General features: G+C 59.9%; 1 long non-coding RNA gene across 1 annotated transcript; it reads right to left on the bottom strand.

Moving 5' to 3' along the window:
* Positions 1-7,449: 7,449 nt before the first annotated feature.
* Positions 7,450-20,906, bottom strand: LOC139038426 (uncharacterized). The gene is made up of 3 exons (XR_011491383.1): positions 20,644-20,906; positions 14,614-14,854; positions 7,450-14,197 (listed from the first exon to the last, which is right to left on the bottom strand). It is a non-coding gene; the product is annotated as an uncharacterized lncRNA (long non-coding RNA).
* Between the last annotated feature and the right edge of the window lie 273 nt (positions 20,907-21,179).

Below are 21,179 nucleotides of genomic sequence, written 5' to 3'. Positions count from 1 at the left end.
TGAGCTAGTCTGCTGGCTGATGAACAACACACAGACCAGTTACCTCTACCTCTCCTGTGGACAGCCAGCCAGATGCTGAACACGGGAGTGAGGCCAACGATGGCATGCGCATACCTGGGCCCAGACAGCATCGGTGGTGCAGAGGCGAACCTTCTGGCGGAGTCCTGTTCCCAGGACCCACTCACAGGACGGTGAACAAACGATTGATTGCTGTTTGAAGCTACTTAATTTTGGGGTAGTTTTAAAGCAGCAGTAGCTGACCAATACTTCTGAGTTCCCACTGCACTTTATTCCCACATCACTGTTACTGCTTGGATAATCCCTGTAATAGTGACATTACTGTGGTTAAAAGAACAAGCTTCAGTTCTGATGAATCCTGGTCTTTGGCCTGAACATGTCAATTAACGTCTCTGGGACTTAGATTCCTCATCTGAAAATGAAGACTAAAACATGAGACTCCAAGCTCTCTGGCCGTTGTAATGGTCAGACTCAGGAAGAATTTGTAGTCTTAGTACACAGTCGGTAGCTAGCATTCTCCCCTGCTGATCTACACACGACCCCTCGTGGCTCGTCCCACGGTTCCTGGGACCTGGACAGGCAGGGCCTTGTCTGATCACAGGGATGCTGTGCCAAGAAAGCCCATGGCTCAAATATCCTTGCTTCTCTGAGCCCCCTTCCCCCATACCCCGGGGACTCAACCGTCCAGGGCGAGCTGCTCTCCCAGTATTTCTGGGAAGACTTTTATTCTTTGTTCATCTTGGCATTTATGGTTCACATTCCAAGAACAGTCAGACAAGATGAATGTCCTGTCTCCAGGACCCAGGGGTGACTTGCCTCCCTCGCTGTAAATTCAGATCTACCTATCGACACCGTCAGGCATGCCTGCATCTGGCGGGGAGGAGGGGCGGCAGGCGCTGGTCTGCAGGGGACCGGCTACTGGAGGCAGAGAATCCCCTTAGACTGGTGCGTGGATGCCTGGCTTGGGGAGCCCGGCGTGTGTGCACTGCTGTCCACGGTGGCCATGCAGCCTGCGCATCACTGAATCTTGGGCCCGAGTCAGTGTGTGCAGCCTGGCTGGAGGCTGAGGGCTCAGCCTGTCGCTGTTACCATTGCTCTTGTGTCGTGATCTCTGACTTCGGTTGCAGTTCCTGTTGGACGAGGTGGTACCCTGTGGCTTGCACTTAGCCTTCATCCACCCACACACTTGGGTCTAGGCTGGTGGTGCAGAAAATGCATTTGCACATGCATGTGTGCTCATAGATTCAGATACACACATACATAATCACACATACAGAAACATACACTGTTATGTGGACACAGTTGGTGGCCGTGGAGAGCCAGGATGCAGCCTTGCAGCGACTGTCACATGTGCAGAGCAAGTGAACCCACCTCTTAGCCTTGGGGGCAGCCTTTCCAATGAGGTTTGTGGGGTGAGGGGCCCTGAAGTTGCCTCTGGCCTCTCCCAGGTACACCTGCTTGAACATTTCCTGGGCCAAGAGGCCACCTCCCATGCCAGCTGACTGTCCCTCCTGTTGCCAAGGGCAGGAAGGGCTCCTGAATCCTCTGAGCTGGCCTTTCCAGCCTGTCCCCGCCCGGCTGCCGGCCCCTGGGCCCTCGCCAAGCCCGGGCTGGCACAGGCTGGCAGCTGATGTGTTTATTTGCCTGGTGGCGGGGGTGGGCAAGAAGGCCGGGCGGTAATTGGTACATTTTGTAAGCAATCATCTGCTGGCACCTTCTGCCTCAGCGTGTGGGCCGCCCAGTCCCGTTAATCATGGTCTGCGGCCCCAGGCCCCTCTCCTGACAGCCTCATTTCTCTCCCCTGGAAGGATAGAGCCATCCCGGCCCCTAATGGTATTATCTGTTATTCCTGGCCACCCTGCTTGCTCCGGGCATGTGGCCAGAGCCAGGGCCTGTGTGCAGGGTGGGCAGGTGGGCGTGTGGGTGGGCAGGGGGTGGCAGGCAGGGGATGGCTCTGGACCAGGGCTGTGGCCAGCCAGGCCTCACTGGGGTGTCAGAGACCTCGTCTTCAAGATTCTCTGCATAGCACTGATCTGTTTCCGCAGGAAGGAGACAGGTGGGAGAAGCGGAGGCCCCCCACCATGAGGTCATGCAGTTGGGCAGGTGACATGGACCCCAGGTCCCCCTGATTACAGCCCCTCTGGTCAGACTGGCTCTGGACTCTGCGCTCACTGCAAAGTGAAAATCATTATTAATACTGTCCAGATGGTGAAGCTCCCCCTCAGTCTCCTTACCTCTGAGAGGGACCCAGGACACAGCCCAGCATGGGACCTGGGGTCCGGGGGCAGTGAGTGGGTGGCATCCAGCAGGGGTCTTGAGGAGAAGTGCGTCCGGCATCGTTGTCAGTGTTGTTTGTGACGAAATGATGGCATGTGTGGGAAAACAAATGAACCCCATGCAATTAATAAGCAGCCCAGAGTGTGCCCATGTGAATAATTCCTTCATGGCTCTGCCTCACACGCACAACAGCATCACAGGTGCTAGGTCTTTGCAGGGTGTAGACCGCACCCACCCTGGGCCCCTCCTGGGTTCACTCAGACTTCTGCGTTCTCCTCCTGGGCCACAGAGGCTGGGCGGGGGTTAATAGGAGCAGAGAGAAGGAAACAGGATTTGTATTTCTGGGTGAGAAGTTTCCCACATCCAGCCGGCTCTCCAGGCTGAGACCACTGGGTGCTGGCTAGACCCCTCAGCTGACCTCCTTGGGAGCCAGGGTGGCTAGGCTGATGGCCCCCAGGAGCCAGGAGAGAAGGGGCAGCAGAGAATGAGATGGTTGGAAGACATCATCAACTCAATGGACATGAATGAGATGGTTGGATGGCATCGTCAACTCAATGGACATGAATCTGAGCAAATTCTGGGAGACAGTGAAGAACAGGGAAGCCTGGTGTGCTGTGGTCCTTGGGGTTCCAGTCGGACACGACTGAATGACTGAACAACCACAGCGGCAAGAGGCCATGGTTGAGGGTTCAGCAGGCGTAGGGTTGAGGCTTCCTGAGCCTTGCTGGGCAGGCCTCCCTGGCTTCTCCCCATAGCCTGTTGTATGCACTCCCCACTTGGGTAATGCCTCTTGGGGTCCACAGAGCAGGCCTTCTGGGACAGCTCTGCTCCATGGGGCCTGTGGGTGGTCTGATGCATGCAGTCCCTGCCCTCCACCTCTGGGGCTCTGCCTCAGTTTCCTCTATGAGGACAACTGCTGTGGCTCCCTCAATGGTCCCCTGCCTGCAGCCTCATCTGCCCCCTCCACCAGCAGTCACAGTCATCTTTACCTTTACCATCTTTACCATCTCAAAGCTCCACTGCGTTGTCGTCTCTTCCCAGTCTGAAAGCACCAACGGCTCCTCGCTCCCCCCCTGGTGGCAGCTGAAGGTGTGGGTTTCTGGAGCTGCTCTCCTCTTCCAGCCAACTTCCTCCCCCAGTCTTCCCCAGCGCCCTGCTCTGATGCTGGCCCCCCAGCTCCCTCGTGCATTCCTGCAACCCCTTTATCTGTGGAGAGCAGATCTGAGTCATCTATAGCTCCCTAGCTCCTTGGTCCTCAGACTGGACTGGAGGGACTCGGGTGACAGGCCCCCAGTGCTTCAGCCCCATCCCCCATCAGCCGCCTCTGCCCCCAGACCCTACCGCAGCTGGTTCCTCAAACTGTGCTCTGGGTGGGAGGAGGCAGGGAAGGAGGGGCAGGTAAGCTGGGAATTGCTGCCTCCTGGGGATTCAAGTGCTATCAGCCTGGTGCAGCCCTGCCAGGCCTTCAGTAGGAGTCCCACTGGAGCCAGTAAATTCCAGACCTCGAAATCCTGAGCTTGGGCTGCTCTCTCCTGGCATAGAGGGTGACTTGTGACCCTCAGACCTCCACACATTCTTGTGTCCATACTCCTGGGCTCCCTTCTCTCCCCAGATGACTGCCAGGGGACTTCTGGGGTCACCTGTTGAAGGCCCCCCGAGAGTCCTTGTCTGTAGCTGAATCATCTCAAGAATTGAGTCCTGCACATTCCTGCTGGAGACCTGAGGGTCCCCTCTGACCACAGGGGTTGATGCCATGGCTCTTGAAAGTGGGCAAGGGTGTCTCTTAGCTTGGAGTTGGCCCACTGTCTCCAAAGACACTCTAGGCTTGAGCTAGGAAGCTCGTCTCTGAGGAAGACAAAGGTCCTTTTGGTGCTGGCTTTGTCAGAGGGGTTCTAGGGCAATGCTGGGGGACCAGATCCCAGATCTGATCTATCACTGGTGTGACAGAAACTCTGACCAAGAACCTGGCTGCCTGGGTCAGCCCTGGGTCCTCCAATCATTACTGTGTGGCTTTTGGTAAGTTACTTAGTCTCTCTGAGCCTGTCTCCCTATCTGCAGATCTGGGAATCTCTACATGTTGTAACTTTATAACAGGTTCAAGGCACTTAATATATAAAAACCTCCTGAGTTTAACTAGTTCTGTTGGTGAGGCTTCTGGGGTCCCATCCCCAAGTGTGATGTGGTCCCAGCCACCAGGGCCAGGCCTGGTGTTTGCATGACCCCTTCTAAGAGCTGTGGTCATAGCCTCCCTTTGGGGCTGTGAAAAGGAATGGGACCGCTCCGTCTTTTGCAGAAGAGCAAGGCTTTCTAAGATCAAGCTGCGAGGCTCTGATACAGTCTCAAAGGGGTATCGATCTGTCAGATATGCAGGCTGGCAGCAGGCAGCACTCTGCTGCAAAAGCCGCTGGAGAGTGAGATGAAAGCCCCACCTGGTCGGCTGTCTTGTGTTCTGAGTCGTCTCTTTGACCCTGTAAAGAGGGTCAGGTTCCAGTGCTTTTGAGGGTGGCTGCTGCCAAGCCCTCTTCCAGAACACCAGGGAGCAATTGTGGAGGCCGCCACTTCTCACTGGTGGGTCCGGGCAGGGTGGACATCAGCCACTGGATAGCCTCAGAAGGAAAGCAGGGTTAGACGAGTCAGCACCACGGACAGCACCTCCAGAAGCCGGAACTTGCTGCTGGCCGTGAGCCGGCTGCTTCAGAGGCGGACAAGATGCCCGGGGCAGCAAAGGGCAGGACTGGGCATGCAGACCGCTTATGGGGCTGTCGCAGGTATAGAGATGCTGGGCGACCAGCTTCTGGTCAGATGACCACTGGGGCAGGCAGAGTATCCTGCACCCCCCAAGGACTCCTTGAGCACAGCTACTCTGAGGCTGGAGGCCCAGGGCAGGACTAGTGGGGGAAGGTGGGTGGACGCCCTGGCTCAGTGGCCTGCAAGGGCAGTGTCTGTGCACAGAGAAGCAGAGGGGGGACCCCCTCGGCTGGACATGCACTGTCAGTCAGAGGCAGGCTCCATGGGACCCCTTGGAGGGGACTTTCTTGCCCTGCACTGTACCAGCTTGGTCATGCTTGTCCCTGGGAGTCCCTGGGACACCCAGCCTGCACACGGGCAATCTGGAGGATGGAGGGGCCATTGCTCCTGAGTGGGGCCCCAACGGTGGGCCAGGGCAGACAAACGTCCAGCCTCCTGTCTGCAGGGCGCACTTCTGAGGGTTGCTCAGCTCCTGAGTTACAGCCTCTGGGACCCTGAGTCTTGTGCATCCAAGGTGACATCTCCACTGAACTCGGCCAGCCCCTTACTCATGGCGTGGATGAGAGTCAGACTGTAGATAGTCTAAGTGTGAATGCACCAGCTGGGCGATCTGAGCCTGCTCTTGTCCTGTCTGAGCCTCACTTGCCACATCCATGAAGTGGGGGCAGTGACACCTCACACCCTGAGCTTTGCTGAAGTGTGAACAATATAAGGGGCTTCCCTGATAGCTCAGTTGGTAAGGAACAAGGTAAGACTGGATGAACATGAGACTGCAGTTTGAGTGCTGCGTGTGGGGCGGGTGAGGGCTGACCACACAGTGCTTATTCAGCCCTGGCATCCATTTTGCTAGGGGACCCTTATTCTCAGGCTCCCGTCAAAATCTCCCAGCAACTGTACCATGGAGGTAACAGCCTCCGCTCTGCCGTTTCCTCCTCCTTCTTGCCACTGCCCGCTGCCCGCTGCCCGTGCTGCCTGGTCAGTCTGGGAGGTGGGCCCTGCTCCAGGCAGAGCTGCTTGCAGGTGCCGTCTGGGAGGGCGGGCTGGCTTGGATGGATGACCCGGCCGTGCTGCATATGGAGGGGGGCCTGTGGGGAGATGGAGAGAAATACGGCCTCCTGTCTTAACGACCGCGTGGTTGCAGCCGGGCGCGCCGACCACGCAGGCTCTTTATGTGCCCTCATAAAACAAGGGCTGTAATTCTCTCCCATCACTGCCTGGTGCAGCCTCAGGGACCGTGCGTGCTCTCGGTCACTTCTGGGGGACACGATTCCTCCTTGGAGCCGAGTGGCCTGGAGAGTAACGTCCCTCCCAGGGGACAGCAGTGTCAGTGAGGGGGCACGAAGCTGTGAGGGGGAGGGTCTGGTGAGGCCAAGGGAGTTGTCCAATGGGGATGGGTGAGGGGCATGCTGAGGACCCGAGGGGTGTGCGGCCTGCTTAGCCAGCTGGGCTGGGAGAGACGGCTAGGGGATGGCAAATCCCACTCCTGCTGCACAGCCTGGGGCCTGGCCCCTCCCTGCTGCGCTCAGGTGTGTCTGGGGTCTGACAGTGCCAGTTGGTGCCTGAGCCGGGGTTCTGGGGTACACGCTCAGTGCCAGCTTGGGGGGGTCCTGCCCTGACCCAGGAGGAGTCCGAGTGCCGCGTGGTCTTACAGTGGGGGGTGTGTGTGTGGACGTCCCTAGATCAGACATGTTTGAGCAGATGGTTTACCTCCATGTGTCTGTCCAGGAGAGGAGATAGGAGGCAGCGCTGTCTGAGATCATTTTGACCTGGAGTCCCCTGGGAGTCTGTGCTTGGGAAGGACTGCTCTTCGTGCACCGTTTGATGATGTGGTTACTCAGAGGGGTGGCTGAACCTGTGCAGAGTCATGCTCTCTTCCCTGCCCCATCACCACCACCTGTGGGCCGTGGGGGCCGTGGGGCGGGGACAGTGAGGCTCGACCCTGGGCAGAGGCCCCAGACGTGCCCAGGCAGAACCAAGGCAAGGGAAGGGGCCAGCATCCCCTAGGAGAGCAGAGGGGCCCGGCCGGGGTGGGCAGCCTGGAGCCCACTGGCCAACCAGAGCCTCGAGAGGTGGCCAGGGGTCGGGGGCAGAAGCTCCTGCCAGGACCAAGTGCTGACCTGGGTGTGGCCACTGGGTCAGGGGCCCTGGAAGGGGTGGGATTTGCCTGTGGAAGCAGGGAGGCCCCATCAGTTTACCCAATACCTCCAAGGGGCCCCTCTCAGCCTGGTTTTATGGAAGAGAAGGGTTACTTACACCAGGGACTGAGTTTGGCCAGGTTGGGGGGTGGTGGTGGTGAGGAGGGGCGGCCAAGGGTGGTGGCCTCAGCAGGGCTGCAATATGTAAGGTCTAAGTTGGAAGCCCGGCTCTGTCTTGGTTATAAAGACAGATTCTTTGTTTTTTTTTTTTTTTTAAGATTATTTGATGTGGACCATTTTAAAAGTCTTTGTTGAATTTGTTACAACATTGCTTCTGTTTTATGTTTTGGTTTTTTGGCCCCAAGGCATGTGGGATCTTAGCTACCCCCACCAGGAGTCAAACACTCACCCCCTGCATTGGAAGGCGAAGTCTTGACCACTGGACCTCCAGGGAAGTCCCGAGACCACACTCCTGATGCAGACCTGCCTGCACTGAGGCCTTGACCCAGGAGGCTGGTGCCCGGGCGCCTGAGCTTCCTGACTGAGCAGCTGCTGGATCTGTTGGGCTCAAGTCCCCAGTGGACGCGCCTCCTCGAGCCCCCGCTGTGGGGAGGTGGGGACCTCGCAGGTGCCCCTGTGGGCAGGGGACCAGTCTGCTCTCCTTCGGCATTTCCTCACCTCCATGCCCGCTCTTGCCCATCTCGTTCTGCTTGCCCTTTCTGCTGTCGGCCCAAAGGCTGCTCTTCCAGGATTTTGCCCTCCATCTCCTAAGATAGTTCTCCTCTCCTAAGACGGTTCAACCACAGCAGCATCAACAGCCTCAGACTGCAGACCTACTATCTGTCAGGCACATGCTGGGGCCAGAGTGTAGGCCCCACAGCAGCAACTGGGACCTGTTCTCTTGCACCCCTCGTGGTGCCTAAGAACCCCTTGCTTGGCTGCAGGCCCACGGTGAGTGCTCAGGGACCCTCAACCTGAATTCTTGGGCTATTGGCCTTCCAGGGCTCTCATCTGAGTGGCTCACAGATGGTTCAGAGGGTCCAGGCCCACCTGAAATCATCCACCGATTTCCTGTGTCCTCCTCTCCAGGGGAGGTTCCCAGATCTCAGCAGGAGCTCAGAGGGGCCCATGCTGAGAAAGGATCAAGCATCCTTGTTCCGTCCACTGCCCCAGGTGGGCATACCCACACCTGTGTCTTCAATGGCCACCCTCCTGCCAAGCCCTTGATGCCAGGGCAGACCTCTAGCCCACTGCACAGCCTGAGTGCCAGAGCTCCAGACAGCTCATGGAAGCCTCCAGGCACCTGGCTGGGGGTCCCCACAGACCTCCAGGCTGACGGGCACGGTCTTGGGACTGGAGTCAGGCCTGAGTTCACAGCTGGGGCCTATTTGCCAGAAATGTGTCGGAGGAGGGCTCCAGGGTTTCTGGGGCCCTCCCCAGTGGGTAATGTCCAGTCTGTCCTGAAACATACTGCAGACAGGCCTTCCTGTCTTTTCCAGGCCATGGGTCAGTGAAGGCATCGACCCCCTCTGGGAGGCACTGCCCTGCCCCGTCTGCTGGTGAGCCCCCTCTTGGCCTTTTCATGGCCTCCAGGCCTGTGTTGTGGACGGGTGATGCGCTGAGGTCTGAGAACAATGCAGGCGTGTGCAGGGTGGGGGTCGGGCAGGGAGGGCGAGAGGGAGGCAGTGGCCTGATTATTATGGAGCTGGCACTGCTCATAAAGTCCAATCAATTTAAAGCCATTTTCTGGGTATTAAACTTCACTACCTGCTTCATAGCCTGGTCGTGAGCATGGAGCGGGTGTCTGAGCCCGAGCCATACCTCAGAGGTGCCTGGCCTGAGGCCAGCAGGGGGTCTGAAGGTGCCAGGGCTTCCCATGGGGATGCTGGGACCAGGTGGGCTGAACTTGGCCCCAGACTGTGGATGGGGAAGCTGGTTCTGGGCCTCCTGGTGGGCCTGTGTTGCATCGAGCAGGGTTGGGGAGGTGGCCCAGTCCTCAATGCCTGGGAAAGTCTATCGGGAGGTGGGTGGGCAGAACCAGTGGCCCCCCGGGGGGTGGCAGCCCCTGTGTGAGCTCGCTGTGCCCAGCAGCTCCTCCTAGCCTCCGCAGGGGCCGGGGAGGGGCCTCCCCCATCTGCGTGTGGGAAGCGCAGGCTCCGAGGTACCACGAACGGGTGTGGGTCACATCACTGTGATAGCAGACTTCGGTGCCCAGCGGGCCCACATATCAGACACACAGCAGGTCAGTCACATGGGGTCCTCTCCCCCTCCATGCCCTGCGGAGTGAGACAGCCCTGAGCCTGGGCAGAGGTGAGCACTCCTTTCATGATGACAGCAAGTGGCAAAGCTGCTTGCTAGCTCTGCTCCTCCCCATGAACATGGGGGCCCCTCTGAGCCAGGAGACTCCTGGAGTGAACCCCAGTTCCTGACAGGGGTGATTCATAAATAGGGGAGGGATGGCCATGGGGCCCTGGGGTCACCTGCTCCTTCCAGACCCTGGTGGAGTCCATCTGTCTCCCCATACCAGCCTCCCAGCTCTGTTTCTGGTGACCTTGACCTGCTGGTTTTGGAGCCTGGAGTGGGCCCGGCTCAGCCCACTTGGCCTGGGCTAACTCTGTTTCCCAAGGAGGGGACGGGCCCTCATCCAACCTCTGGGGGGAGTGAAGGGGACAGTTCCCAAACTGGGCCTGGATCAGGCTCAGGGAGGCAGCTCCAAGGTGCCCCGTGGGCCTGCTCCTCTTTTCCTTCATGTAGCGACCTTTCATTAGTCACTGCCTGCATGAGAGACGTGGTGACAGGAGGCAATGAGTAGGGGACGTGTCTGTCCTGGAGGGAGAGAGGAGCCACAGTGGACAATCCTAGCCCAGAGGGGGATTTTCTGTGATGGGGGAAGCCCCGGGGCTCATGGGAACCCAGAGAGGACTCTTGAAATGGGTGTCGAGGGATGAGTAGGAGTTTGACAGGAAGGAACAGGGAGGGGCATTCAGTGCATATTGACATGCCTGTGCAGCGGCAGAGGGACCATCCAGCTGTGTGAAGCTCCAAATAACCCCAAGGAGGAACTGACAGAGGGGCGAGTGCACTGAGCGAGTCCACAGGGGGAAGAGAGGTGTGTATCTGGGAAGGCTTCCTGGGGGAGGCAACTCTGATTCAAGGCCCAGGAGGGTTGGGAGTGTTACAGGTGGATCTTCCAGCTGAGGGACTGCATGGCCTTTCACCAGATCCCCTCCCACCCCCAGGTTTGTCTTCACAGGATCACCATAGCATTCACCTCCTTTGTCTTTGCAACGCAGCCTAAACCGACCCTGGTGGGACTACATCAGAGACAGCTGAGACCTCCTGGAATTATACACATCCTGCCCAGGGAACAAAGGGGTTTCCCGCCCCAGCTGGGGTGCTAACACCCTTCAACTCAGCCTGTGGGGGTCCAGGCCTATGGACAGACCATGGGAAACCATTGTCCCTTAGAGGGGTGAGTGGCCCAGTGACCACAGCTGGCTCTGTCCACAGATATCTCATTGAACAACAACTGAAACCAATGAAGCTACATGTCTCTAGGGCAAGCGCTGTGCCCTGGGCCTGGGCACTCTGCTGTCCTGTTCTCTATGATCCCTGATAGCCGGGGCGTCCTTAGATGAAGAGGAGGCTGGATGAGATCGAGTGACCAGCTGAGGCACCAGTCGCACTAAGTAGGGGTGTGAGGACCTGAATCCGGTTCTCTGGGGCCAGATACCATGTTACTTCCAGGCTCCTGGGTGGAGCGGGTCATGCACTATGACCTCTTGTCCCGGGCCTTGGCTTCTCCGCCTGCCAAGGGGGAGGGGTGACCTGGTTGCTCTCTGGGCCCCTTGCCAGGGCCGATCTAACCTCACACCCCGGGCAGGCCCTGCCTGTGCCCCTCAGCCAGAGCCTGGTCCCTGCGCAGCTGGCGGTGTCCCTCTGCCTCCAGAACCCAGGCTGGCCTCCTGCCTGGGTCCCTGCGTCCCCCGGAGGAGAACAGTCATCCCAGACTCCCTCCAGGAACCTGCCCTGGGGCGGGGAGAAGGCTCCGCTCTCGCTTCCAGAAGTCCTGGCACACTTGCCTGAAGTCGTGGGTGGCAGATGGAAGCTGGCAAGTTGAATAAATCAGGGCCTGATCACTTTTTAGCAGACGTCACATTAAACAGCTTGAGGCCCCATTAGGAAGGTGCATCAGCCGGCCTGTCGGGCGGAAGTGGTCTCTCCAGGGTCCATGGATGGCTCTGGGATGCCAGGCCTGTCCCAGTGTCTCCTGAGGCTGCTTGGATGGTGTTGTGGCAGGGTTTCAGCTGCTGGCCCCCCGGGGGGGTCTGGTTGCCATCACTGCTGGGGGTGCAGCCCAGAAGGCCGCCTTTTCACTGACCCACCTGCTATGACAGCTGGGGACCCTGCAGGCAGGGCAGCACCCTGGGACGTGTCTGCCAGGGGAGAAGCTGGCCCAGGGGCCCTGTGGCTCCTGCCCCATGGCCAGCTGGAGCTTTCCCTCATGAGCTGGAGCTTGTGGTCTCAGGATTCTGAGAATCCACGTTTGTCCACTCATTTGAGAAATGGTTCCTGGGGACTCTGGGAACCAGACACTGTTCTGCCCCGACAGCCGTCACCGCAGCAGAGAGAGGACTGTGCTTTCCATTTCGCACAGCCCTTCCCCTGTGCCCAGCCAGGGTGTACTGTGCTGTGCTGAGTTGCTCAGTCCTGTCTGACTCTTGGAGACCCCATAGACTGCAGCCCACCAGCCTCCTCTGTCCTTGGAGACTTTCCAGGTGAGAATACTGGAGTGGGTTGCCACGCCTTCCTCTAGGGAATCTTCCCAACCCGGGGATCGAACCCAGGTCTCCCGCATTGCAGGCAGATTCTTTACCATCTCAGCCACCAGGGAAGCAAGTGCCTTGAGGATACATCGGCAATCAGTCCCAGTGACGACTCTCTACATAAGAATGCAGTCTCCACTTCACGGGTAAAGAAGCTGGGAAGTCAGGGAGCTGGCCTGTGAACCTAGGCAGGCTGGTTCGGGTGCTCCTGCTCCCAAATCCCACAGGATGCAGGCAGAAAGCAAACAGGAACATGGTCCCCAGAATCCAGAAAGCTCTAAGACACAGGGGCAGAGGGGCTACATGGCTCTGTTGGCCTGGCAGGCTGCTGCAAGGGCTCTTGAGGGAGGGAGCCTTTGAGCAGAGATCCTGATAAAGTGAAAGCATGAGTGCCTCTGATAGGGGGCAGAGAGTTCTGGACAGAAGGGGCCCCAAGCAGAAAGGCCCCGTCAGGAGGGTGTGCTGGAGAGGGGGACAAGGAGGGTGTCAGCCCCGAGACCCAAGGAGGGGACAAGGGAGTGAGTGCAGGGAGGGCTGGCCCTAGAGGGACAGGTGGACACAGCCAGGAGCCTGTCCACATTGCCATACCTGCTGGGGCGGCTCCCAGTCTCAGACCTGGTGACACATCCCACTGGGGCCCCGCGTCTCTTCTCAGACAGGGCCTGACTTCTAGGGGACATGTTCTGGGCTCTGTCCTCCGCAGACTCCCAGCCTTGTGGCCCCCATTAGGATCCCACCGGCTTGACTTGTAGTTCCACCAGCTCCCCTTCTCTCCAGTGAGTTAGGGGGTGCTGGGCTATGACCCCGTCTCAAGAGCCTGCTGTGTGTCCAGCATCTCCCTGGACACTTGTCACTGTTCTCTGGAATGCTCCCGCACCCCCTAAAGCAGTTCTTATTAAGGTCGCCCCAAGGAGGATCAGAAGAGCTGTAGGGGTGGACAGGCTGAGTTTGAGGGGCTTGTGAGATCCCCAGGAGTGGGGCCGTCTGGGTCTGGAAGCTGGTGGGGTGGCCAGGCTGGAGGTGAGAGCCCCAGGGATGGACTGGGTCAAGAGTGGACCCAGGATGGGCTGGTCACTCCCCAAGGAGGGGAGCTACGCCTTCTGCCTTCTCAGGACGCCTGGGTCAGCCCCGTTCTGATGATGGGCAAGCCAAAGACTGTGGCCTCAGGGTGGCGGTCTGGCCTGGACCCCAGTGCCTGGCCTCAGCTGCCACCATGAGCAAGGCGCCGGGTTCTTCCCTTTGGTCAAGTGGCTCTGGAGACAGCGCAGGGTGCTGTGAGAATCCTGATGAACTGGCTATTTGAATTCAAGCCCCAGGACTGAGAAAAAAGCAGTCAGAGCTTGCAGCGGGGCATGGCAGGGGCAGGGTGTTGAGGGGGTGGGCAGCTCTTGTCTCCTCCCCTCTCGGGCCCCCGAGAAGGCTGCTCCAGCTGGGGGGCTAGGAGGGGCTAGGGGCTGAGAGCCGGGGGCCTGCAGGAAGGGCCCCTTGAGTGGACACAGAGCAAATGGGGGGGGGGGGTTGGGAGGGCCTGTATCAAAGGTTCTCCCAGTTTTGTGGAAGTTTCCCCCATAGGAGGTGCTAAGGTCACTGACTGCTGAACCTGGTCACACTCTGAGCTCTGATCTCAGCCCCATGCTGAGTGCTGCCCCTGGTCACAGGCTGTGTCTTGATCCCTTCTCTCCACCTCCACCCCCACCGAAGAGATCACACAGTCTGGTCCCAGGGATGAGGTGGACATTCCAGACATAGCTAATTATAACACAAGACTCAGTTAATCTGTGCTCAGCAAGTCCAGGAAGCCATCCGCTCAGGACAATCCAGGAGGTTTCCTGGAGGAGGAGGATCAGTGATGTTGAAGCTGGGCCTTGACAGTCACAAAGAGCAGCCAGCTTGGTGATGAGAAGCATTTGTGAATATGGAGGCTGCACAGACAGGGGTTTCTGGTCCCCAGATGTCAGGCTGAGGGAGGAAGTGTGAGTGCAAGTGTGAAGATGCTTCAGTCGTATCCCTTGTCTGACTCTTTGTGACCCCGTGGACTAGCCCGCCAGGCTCCTCTGTCCATGGGATTCTCCAGGCAAGGATACTGGAGTTGGGTGCTGTGCCCTTCTCCAGGGGCTCTTGTCGACCCAGGGATCGAGCCCGCATCTCTTGCATCTCCTGCGTTGGCAGGCGGGTTCTTTACCACTAGCACCACTGAGGGAGGGAGAGCCAAACAAACTCTGTCAGTCCCTTGGACAGCGCCACCCTGCGTCCACCAGCCTGCCTCGAACCTCAGAGCCGCAGCCCCACCCCATCCATCCCCAGTCCTGCAGGAGGAGAGGCCTCCAGCCTGACTCTGTGGCCCCTCTCTGAGCTGGCGTGGTGGGGGCTGAGAGGCACAAGGCCGGCACAGGATCCTGGCCCCGTTCCCGGCTCTGGGAGCTTTGGGAGAACTCCTCCCCCTCCCTGGGCCCCCTTTGTAATAGGGGGGTTGGACTCAGCGATGTGCAGCCTCGTGTTTAGTTAATCCCACCATCTCCTGCGTGGGTGGGTGTGAGACACAGGTTTTGTGCCCCAGGCTCTGCCCTGGACCTGAATCCCCAGGTGCAGTCCTGGTGCCTGGAACTCACCTGTGGACCCAGCTCCACTCCAGGGTTACCAGCCGTGATTCAAGCAGCCAGGAACTCTGGGCCCAGAGGTGCAGGAGTTGGGGCTTGGGGGATGGGAGAAGGCAGGGGAATGGTGGAGGGGCCTGGCTGCCCCCTGGGACCAGGGAGGGGGCATGCCTGCCTGTCTGTCACTGCTCTGCGGAGCACTAATTACAGGGACGTCTCAGAGTGGGGTTCATTGCTGAGTCCATCCATACAGGATCTGTCACGGAAGAAAAATGTTGCGTTTTGTTTCAAAGACCTTTCCTTGATCTCATCTTGCAAGGAAGAAATAAAAAGTAAAAAAAGAGAATCACACAACAGAACAAGCAAAACCAAAGGTGGCCAGAGAATGAGTTTACGAAGACCCTGGGACGTGCCATCTCCTGGGGTGACTGGGCCCCCAGTTGCCTTGCCAGGTGTTTTTACTGCTGAGAGGCGGCCCTGGCTGGACCCCAGCCTGTCCCAGAACACAGCCTGCCCCTCCTCTCCACTTTCCTGCTTGCGGCCCCGGGGGTGAGCCCTCGGGGTGCTCAGAAGTCACTTATTGGGTGGAACTGCAGGCAGCTCATTGCAGGCCAGCTGTTTCTCTGAGATTCCCAAGCCCCAGCCCTGTGGCTCCCTCCACGTCTCCTCACTGGGAATGGAGGGGTTCAGATGGGGGGGGTCCCTGGGAGCGGCATCTCCTCTGGGCCTGTCCTGCAGTTCTATGACTCAGCTCCGTGGTTAGACCTAAGTGTGCAGTGATTCTATTCTGGGCGTCTAGGGCTCCGTTTTGGTTCCTGTGATCCCATTATTTTATTCTATGATCCAGGTGCATATTCCATTACTGTAGTCCATGAGTGGAGGACTCTGTGGGTCCCGCGTAGCGGCTGGGCTTCAGGGGGAGGAAGGGAATGATGAGGGGCCAGACCGAGCAACCCCATCGATTGACCCCCGTGGGCTTTGCTCCACCTCAGGACGGCTCCTGGGGCAGCCGGTGGTCCTGCCTCTTTTCCACCCAGGAGGGCAGTGGCCTGGGGCAGGGGGCAGATGAAGCCTCTCTGGTGGCGGGAGTGGGGATCTGCACCCCGAGGTGATGCACGGCTCTGGGGTCCATGCTCCCTCCTCTGTCACCTCCCAGGGTCACCTCCCTGCCCTTTGGGCTCCGGCCTTGAAGGCTCCTCCCACTCGGAAGGGATTAAAAACTTCAGGTCATTTTTCTGACCAGGTGAGGGAGGGCTGGGCAACTTGCCTTCCTTGGCTCTCACAGAGGTGTCAGGACACTGGTGGAATCTGGTGCAGGGTGGGCTGGTCCAGGGAGCCGAGGTGAGGAGGGTGCAGACCCCTGGCAGGAGCTTCCCTGGGGGCTTGGGAAGGCTGGATCTGGCTTCCCGGTCCAGCAGGTGTCTCGCTTCCCATCCCCAGGGGAGTGGTCCCCCCTTCCCTTCTTTCTGCCGGGGCAGCCTCCTGGCCAGTCCAGGGGGTTACAGGCTCTGTGTCCTGCGGGGTCTGCAGGAACCTTCTGTCAGTGGCCCCAGAACCCTTTTCTTGAGGGTCTTGGGCTTGGCTCTTTACACCTTTGCATGACCTTTGTCTGGGCTCCCTGGGAGCTTTGGAGAAGCATCCCTCTAGGGCTTCAGTGATAGACTTCCCTCGTCCCTCCACCCAACTCACAGAGCCCCCGGAGCATCAGAGAGCCCTGCTGCCCACAGGTGGCCCTCCTCTCGCCCGACCAGGTCCCCTTCTCCTCTGGGAGGCTAGGCTCTCCTTGCATGGAGACTGTCCCCATCGCTTCCCCCAGCCAACAGGTGGGCAGGCCACAGAAGGCGCACTCCTGGCCAAGAGGGGACCCACAGGGGAGCCATGCGCATCCCCGAGCTCCCAGGGCTCAGGCCGAGTGCTTCCTCCTGCCCTACCCCCACCCCCCCCCCCAGCCTCTCCTCTGAGCAGAATCCCCACGCCAGGGAACCCGGTTCCTGACAAGGGGACCAGGAGAGGCCAAGGAAGTGGCTTTGAGGGAGCGGGTTCTGCGGTGGTGTGTGGATGGCCCGCGGGCTGTGGCGGCGGGAGGGGGCGGGAGGGGGCGGGAGGGGGCGGGAGCGAGGCAAGCCCCTGGCCAGAGGGAGGGGGCGGGAGTGGGCGAGCCCCTGGCCGGGGAGCCAGCAGACTCAGAGTTCCGAGCACGAGCTGGCGGGCAACTGTTGCTAAGAGCCGCTGACGCACGGAAGAGAGAGAATGACAGGCTGGGGTCTGTTAATCACCAATTTCAGGCGAGTAGTGAGGGTCAGAGGCCTGCTTGGAAGCACTTGAAGGGAAACTCATTTCCTGCGGTCGGGGGCAGAGAGAGTTTGGAGGCTTCCTAGGAGGCGGAGGAACGCTGATGGCCGAATTCTCAGGGCCGGTAGGGTCCAGCGTCTCAGGCGGCGTGGGGGCGGCCCTGCCATAGCGGTTTCCGCGCCCTGCGTTGGGGAACCCGAGCCCCAGGCCGGCCCCTGCCAGCAGGTTACTCAGAGGCGCCGAGTTCCGATCTGCACCCCCAGCCCCCAGCCTGGGCGTGTGGGCCCTGCTGGGGGTGGGAATGATGACACACCAGGAGCCGCAGGACGCCCGGGCAGTTGCCCGGCCGGGGGCAGTGGAGGGGCGGGCGTGAACTGGATGAGGGGCTCCCATGACGTCGGATTCAGCCCCCTGGCCAGACCAGGCTCCCGAGTTCCTGCTTTGCCCTTGGAAGCTTCCGGTTAAATGAGCTGGAGGTGCTGGAGCCGCCATGGTGACCCAGGAGGGAGGGGTCGTGAGGCCTGGGGAGGTGGGCAGGCTGGGCGGGGCCACGACAGAGGGCCGGAAGCGCACGGCCCGCGGCACACACAGCCCGCTCCTGTAAGGAGCGGTGGGTCCCCCGCGCTGGACAGTCACGCACCGCTGAGGTCTATGGTGGGGTGCCCACCCTTCCCAGAGGGCCTGCACACACTCGCTCGCTCACACGCACGCACACGCAGACACACTTCTGCTGGTCAGACCCAGTCGGGAGGCCCCTGGCGAAGGACAGCACAGGAGTTGGAGGGCGTTAGTGCGGGTCAGACGGTGCTGAGGCCCGGGTTTCCGAGGCCCTGTCCTGACCCCTGTTGAGAAGGAGCACGTGGTGTCACCCTCACCTACGTGTGTTCTAACGTGGGTGCCCACACCTGCCTGCCCAGTGGGCCCTCCTTTGCGTTCTGTGTTTGGATGGCAAGGGGTACACTTGGCGGCCAGCGGAGCGTGAGTTTGGTCCCTGCAGAGCCAGCTGCCCACCGCCTAAGACCCCCGCTGGATGGCCCCTCCGAGTCCACCCTGCCTGTGCCTTGCCTGGGGCTGTGGGTGGACCCACCTCTCTCTGTCACCATGTGTTTTGGGGTCTGCCTCCCAGGGACCACGGAAGTGAAACAGCAGTTGTTCTCCGTGGGCAGTGGGGCTCCCGGGGGCTGGCTGGGCTGGGGGTGTAGACTGGCTCCGTCTCTGTGACCACCATCTTTCCTGAGTCCCCAGTGTCGACCTGGCAGGCCCTTTCCTCATCCATCTCCTGTCTCGGGGGCTGCCTCTCCCAGGGACCCAGCTAGAGCTGCCCGGCTGGTGCCCACAGCCTCATCTCTGAGACCTGCGGGGTCAGGAGTGGACCACTGGGGGCCCAGTCCTTTTGTCCATGTGCAGCCCAGCTCCTCCAAGGGGGACCCCAGCCGCCTCTCCTCTGGGGTGCCCCAGCCCCTCCCCACTCTGGGGGCACCCTGGCTTCCTCTCCTTTGAGGGTAGCCCCGCTCCCTCCCAGCCCAATGAAAAAGTGGGTTCTTCTATCCCCTCCTCCCAGGGGTTCACCCCACTTTCCCATCACCCCATCTCGGCAAGACTAGAATCTTCATAGGATCGCGTGGAGGTGGCTTTGCCCCTGGCTGGCCGCTGGCACAGAGATGACTTGGCCTTTTGGGGGGTGCGGTGAGTCCAGGCCCCACCTGTTCCTCCTCTTCCTCCCCCACCTCCTGCTCGGAGCCCGAGCTCTGCACCCCGGATGCGTGTGTGTGTGCCCGCCCCCAGGTGTGTGTCTGAGTCCCAGGCGTCTGCTGTCCCTGACCCCACACGTCCACCTGCCAGCTCTGTCTTCTGTCCGCCACGGGAAGTTCTGGGGTTGGCTGTGCCACCTCCCGCAGAGATGGCGTGTGATTGCTTTCACACCAGCCCCGGTGGCAAGACCTATGGGCTCACACCTTCCGGGGACCCTGTGCTTTGATGTCTTCTCACCATTTCATAAACCTGATTCTCTCCCTCCTCCCAGGCAGCCTCACCGCCTCCATGGCGACCTCCTCTCTCAGAACCCTGGGGCCCCAGCACATTATTAATCATCAAGACTGGGGCGGTGCCACCATGTTGCCCACTGGGAGCAGGCAGGTTCCAAAGTGACCACACTGGATGGCCACACCCATGGGCGCGTGGGGGATGGGCTGTGAAGGTCAAAGCCTGTGCCCATGGCCACATGGTCATTGCTGCTCCTGGGTACCAGGCCTGGTCCTCCAGGAGACCCCAGCTCATCCCTGGACAGCTCATGCAGGGAGGGCAGGCCAGGGTGTGGGAGCATGTAGGGGGCAGCACCCCATCCCAGGCACCCAGCAGGGATTCAGCACCATAGGGATTTGCTCTATCAACAGGGAGAGGGCACTGCAGGCCGGGGGACCCATGTGAGCAAAGGCAAGGATGGGGCTGCTGGACAGAGGTGTGTACATCGTTGGACGCGAAGCAGCAGCCGCTGCAGGACGGCCTCGGGGGCATCGGTGAGTGGCAGCAGGAAGGCTTGCCCCTCTGGGTGGACCTGAGTGAGGGAGGAGCTGCTGGGCAGGGCAATACGGGGTCCCCTGGCAGCTTCGGGGGAGGAGTAGGGGGGCAGGGGGCGGAGAGAGGAGCCTGCAGGAGACCAGCTTGCAGTCAGGGCTCAGCCTGGCCTGACCTGGACCGCCTGCCTCTGTCTCTCTGTGTCCCCAGAAGTGCCTGGGGGCCAGCTGGGAACCGGAGTGTGTGTGTGGGGGGGAGTGGTGGTGGTGGTATGTGGGTGGGCTTCCACCTGAGCCCTGGAGGGCCTAGAAGGGGAGCCTCGGAGGCCAGAGCTGGTGACTTGGCTGGCCTCTTGTTCTCACCCACAGAAGGAGGAGCTGGCGGCCATAGCCACCAGAATTTTCCGAGTCCTCCTTCCTGATTGGTTCTTTCTAGCACTAATGTTCCAGGTCTGAACTCACCACAACCGCGTGTTCCCCCAGTGTGGGAAGTCCTGCTCCTACCCCATTTTGCAGATGGGAGCCTGCATGAGGCTGCGAGTCCTGCGCTTGGCTCCTTGCCCTGGAGAGTCTCTTTGGGGGCTCGAGTGTGGCCAGCACACAGAGGAGCTTGAGTTCCATCTACAGGCCTGTGTTGGTGTATCGTGGGACCCTCAGGGTCCACACTGGAGGGACCATGGACCTGCCCGTAGCACACACACTTTCTGGAACTCAGAGGGGCAGACCCAGGGGCCTGCACACCCTCCGTGGGGCCTGGATTCCAGTCTCAGGCCTGCACCTGCTCTCTGTGAACCCTTCATGTCCCCCAGCCTTGGTTGCCTCATCTGCGCATGGGGCTGCTGGGATCTGCCTGCCTGCCTGCCTGTGGGGAAGAGACTCAAGGCCATAAAGCACCTGCACAGGACCCCCCCCCCCCCCAGAGCAGGCATGGGGCCCAGGGAGTCTCCGGGGGGTGCTTACAGCAGGGGTGCGGCCGGTCAGCACCCCGCGCTCGGTGCCATGGAGGAAGATTCCCTACGCCTCCGCTTCTTTGCGGTGACATTTAATCCATGCAGGGGCTGGCGGATGCTTTATTTTTGGAGCTGGCTTTTTATTTGGGGAGGGTATTGTTGGCTTTGGCCCCAGGGAGTTGATTTAAGAAGCAAATATTACCGTTTCTTATCAGAGGCATCTTGGAGACTCTGCCAAGGCCCCTCCCTCCTGTTGAGAATTCTAGACCTTGCCCGATTGGCAGTCCTACCTTGCTCACTCTCTCAGGGAAGGAGGAAGCCCCGGCTTTGGAGATGCTGCAATGCTCCGCCTGGACATGCTGGATCCACTCCTTCGGGCCTCGGTTTCCCCATCTGTGGGGTGTGAGGGTGGACGGGGAGGTCCCTCCTGGACTTCCGTCTTCACAGCTGCTCTGGTGGAGCTGACCCTCCTCCCACCCGCGAGGGGGGAAGGATGAGGCAGCGACATTTTCCTCCAGCTGATCTGGGGGTGGTGTGATTTGCATACGATTTGCATGAATATGCATACCGATTTCATAAAGGCCCTAGCTGCAGGCATTTAAGACAATTCCAACAAACAGATCCAGGCAAAATGCCTGGAATTGTCTTGGGCCCTGAAGGCAGCTTCACTGAGGACTATCCTTCCAGGCTGTCCTGCATGCTGGGTCCCCTGTATTTTGTCACCTGGGCCCCTGGTCCGAGTGTCGGGAGGGGTCAGGATGGAGTATTAGGGTCCCCTGGCTTGGCTCAGGCCACCGGGTTCTAGACTGACCTCAGGACTTCCAGA

This window comes from Odocoileus virginianus, chromosome 15 (assembly GCF_023699985.2).
Source record: "Odocoileus virginianus isolate 20LAN1187 ecotype Illinois chromosome 15, Ovbor_1.2, whole genome shotgun sequence".
NCBI classification, from domain to species: domain Eukaryota; kingdom Metazoa; phylum Chordata; class Mammalia; order Artiodactyla; family Cervidae; genus Odocoileus; species Odocoileus virginianus.
Note: the sequence above shows the minus strand (reverse complement) of the source record. Positions and strands in the feature narration are given on the sequence as shown.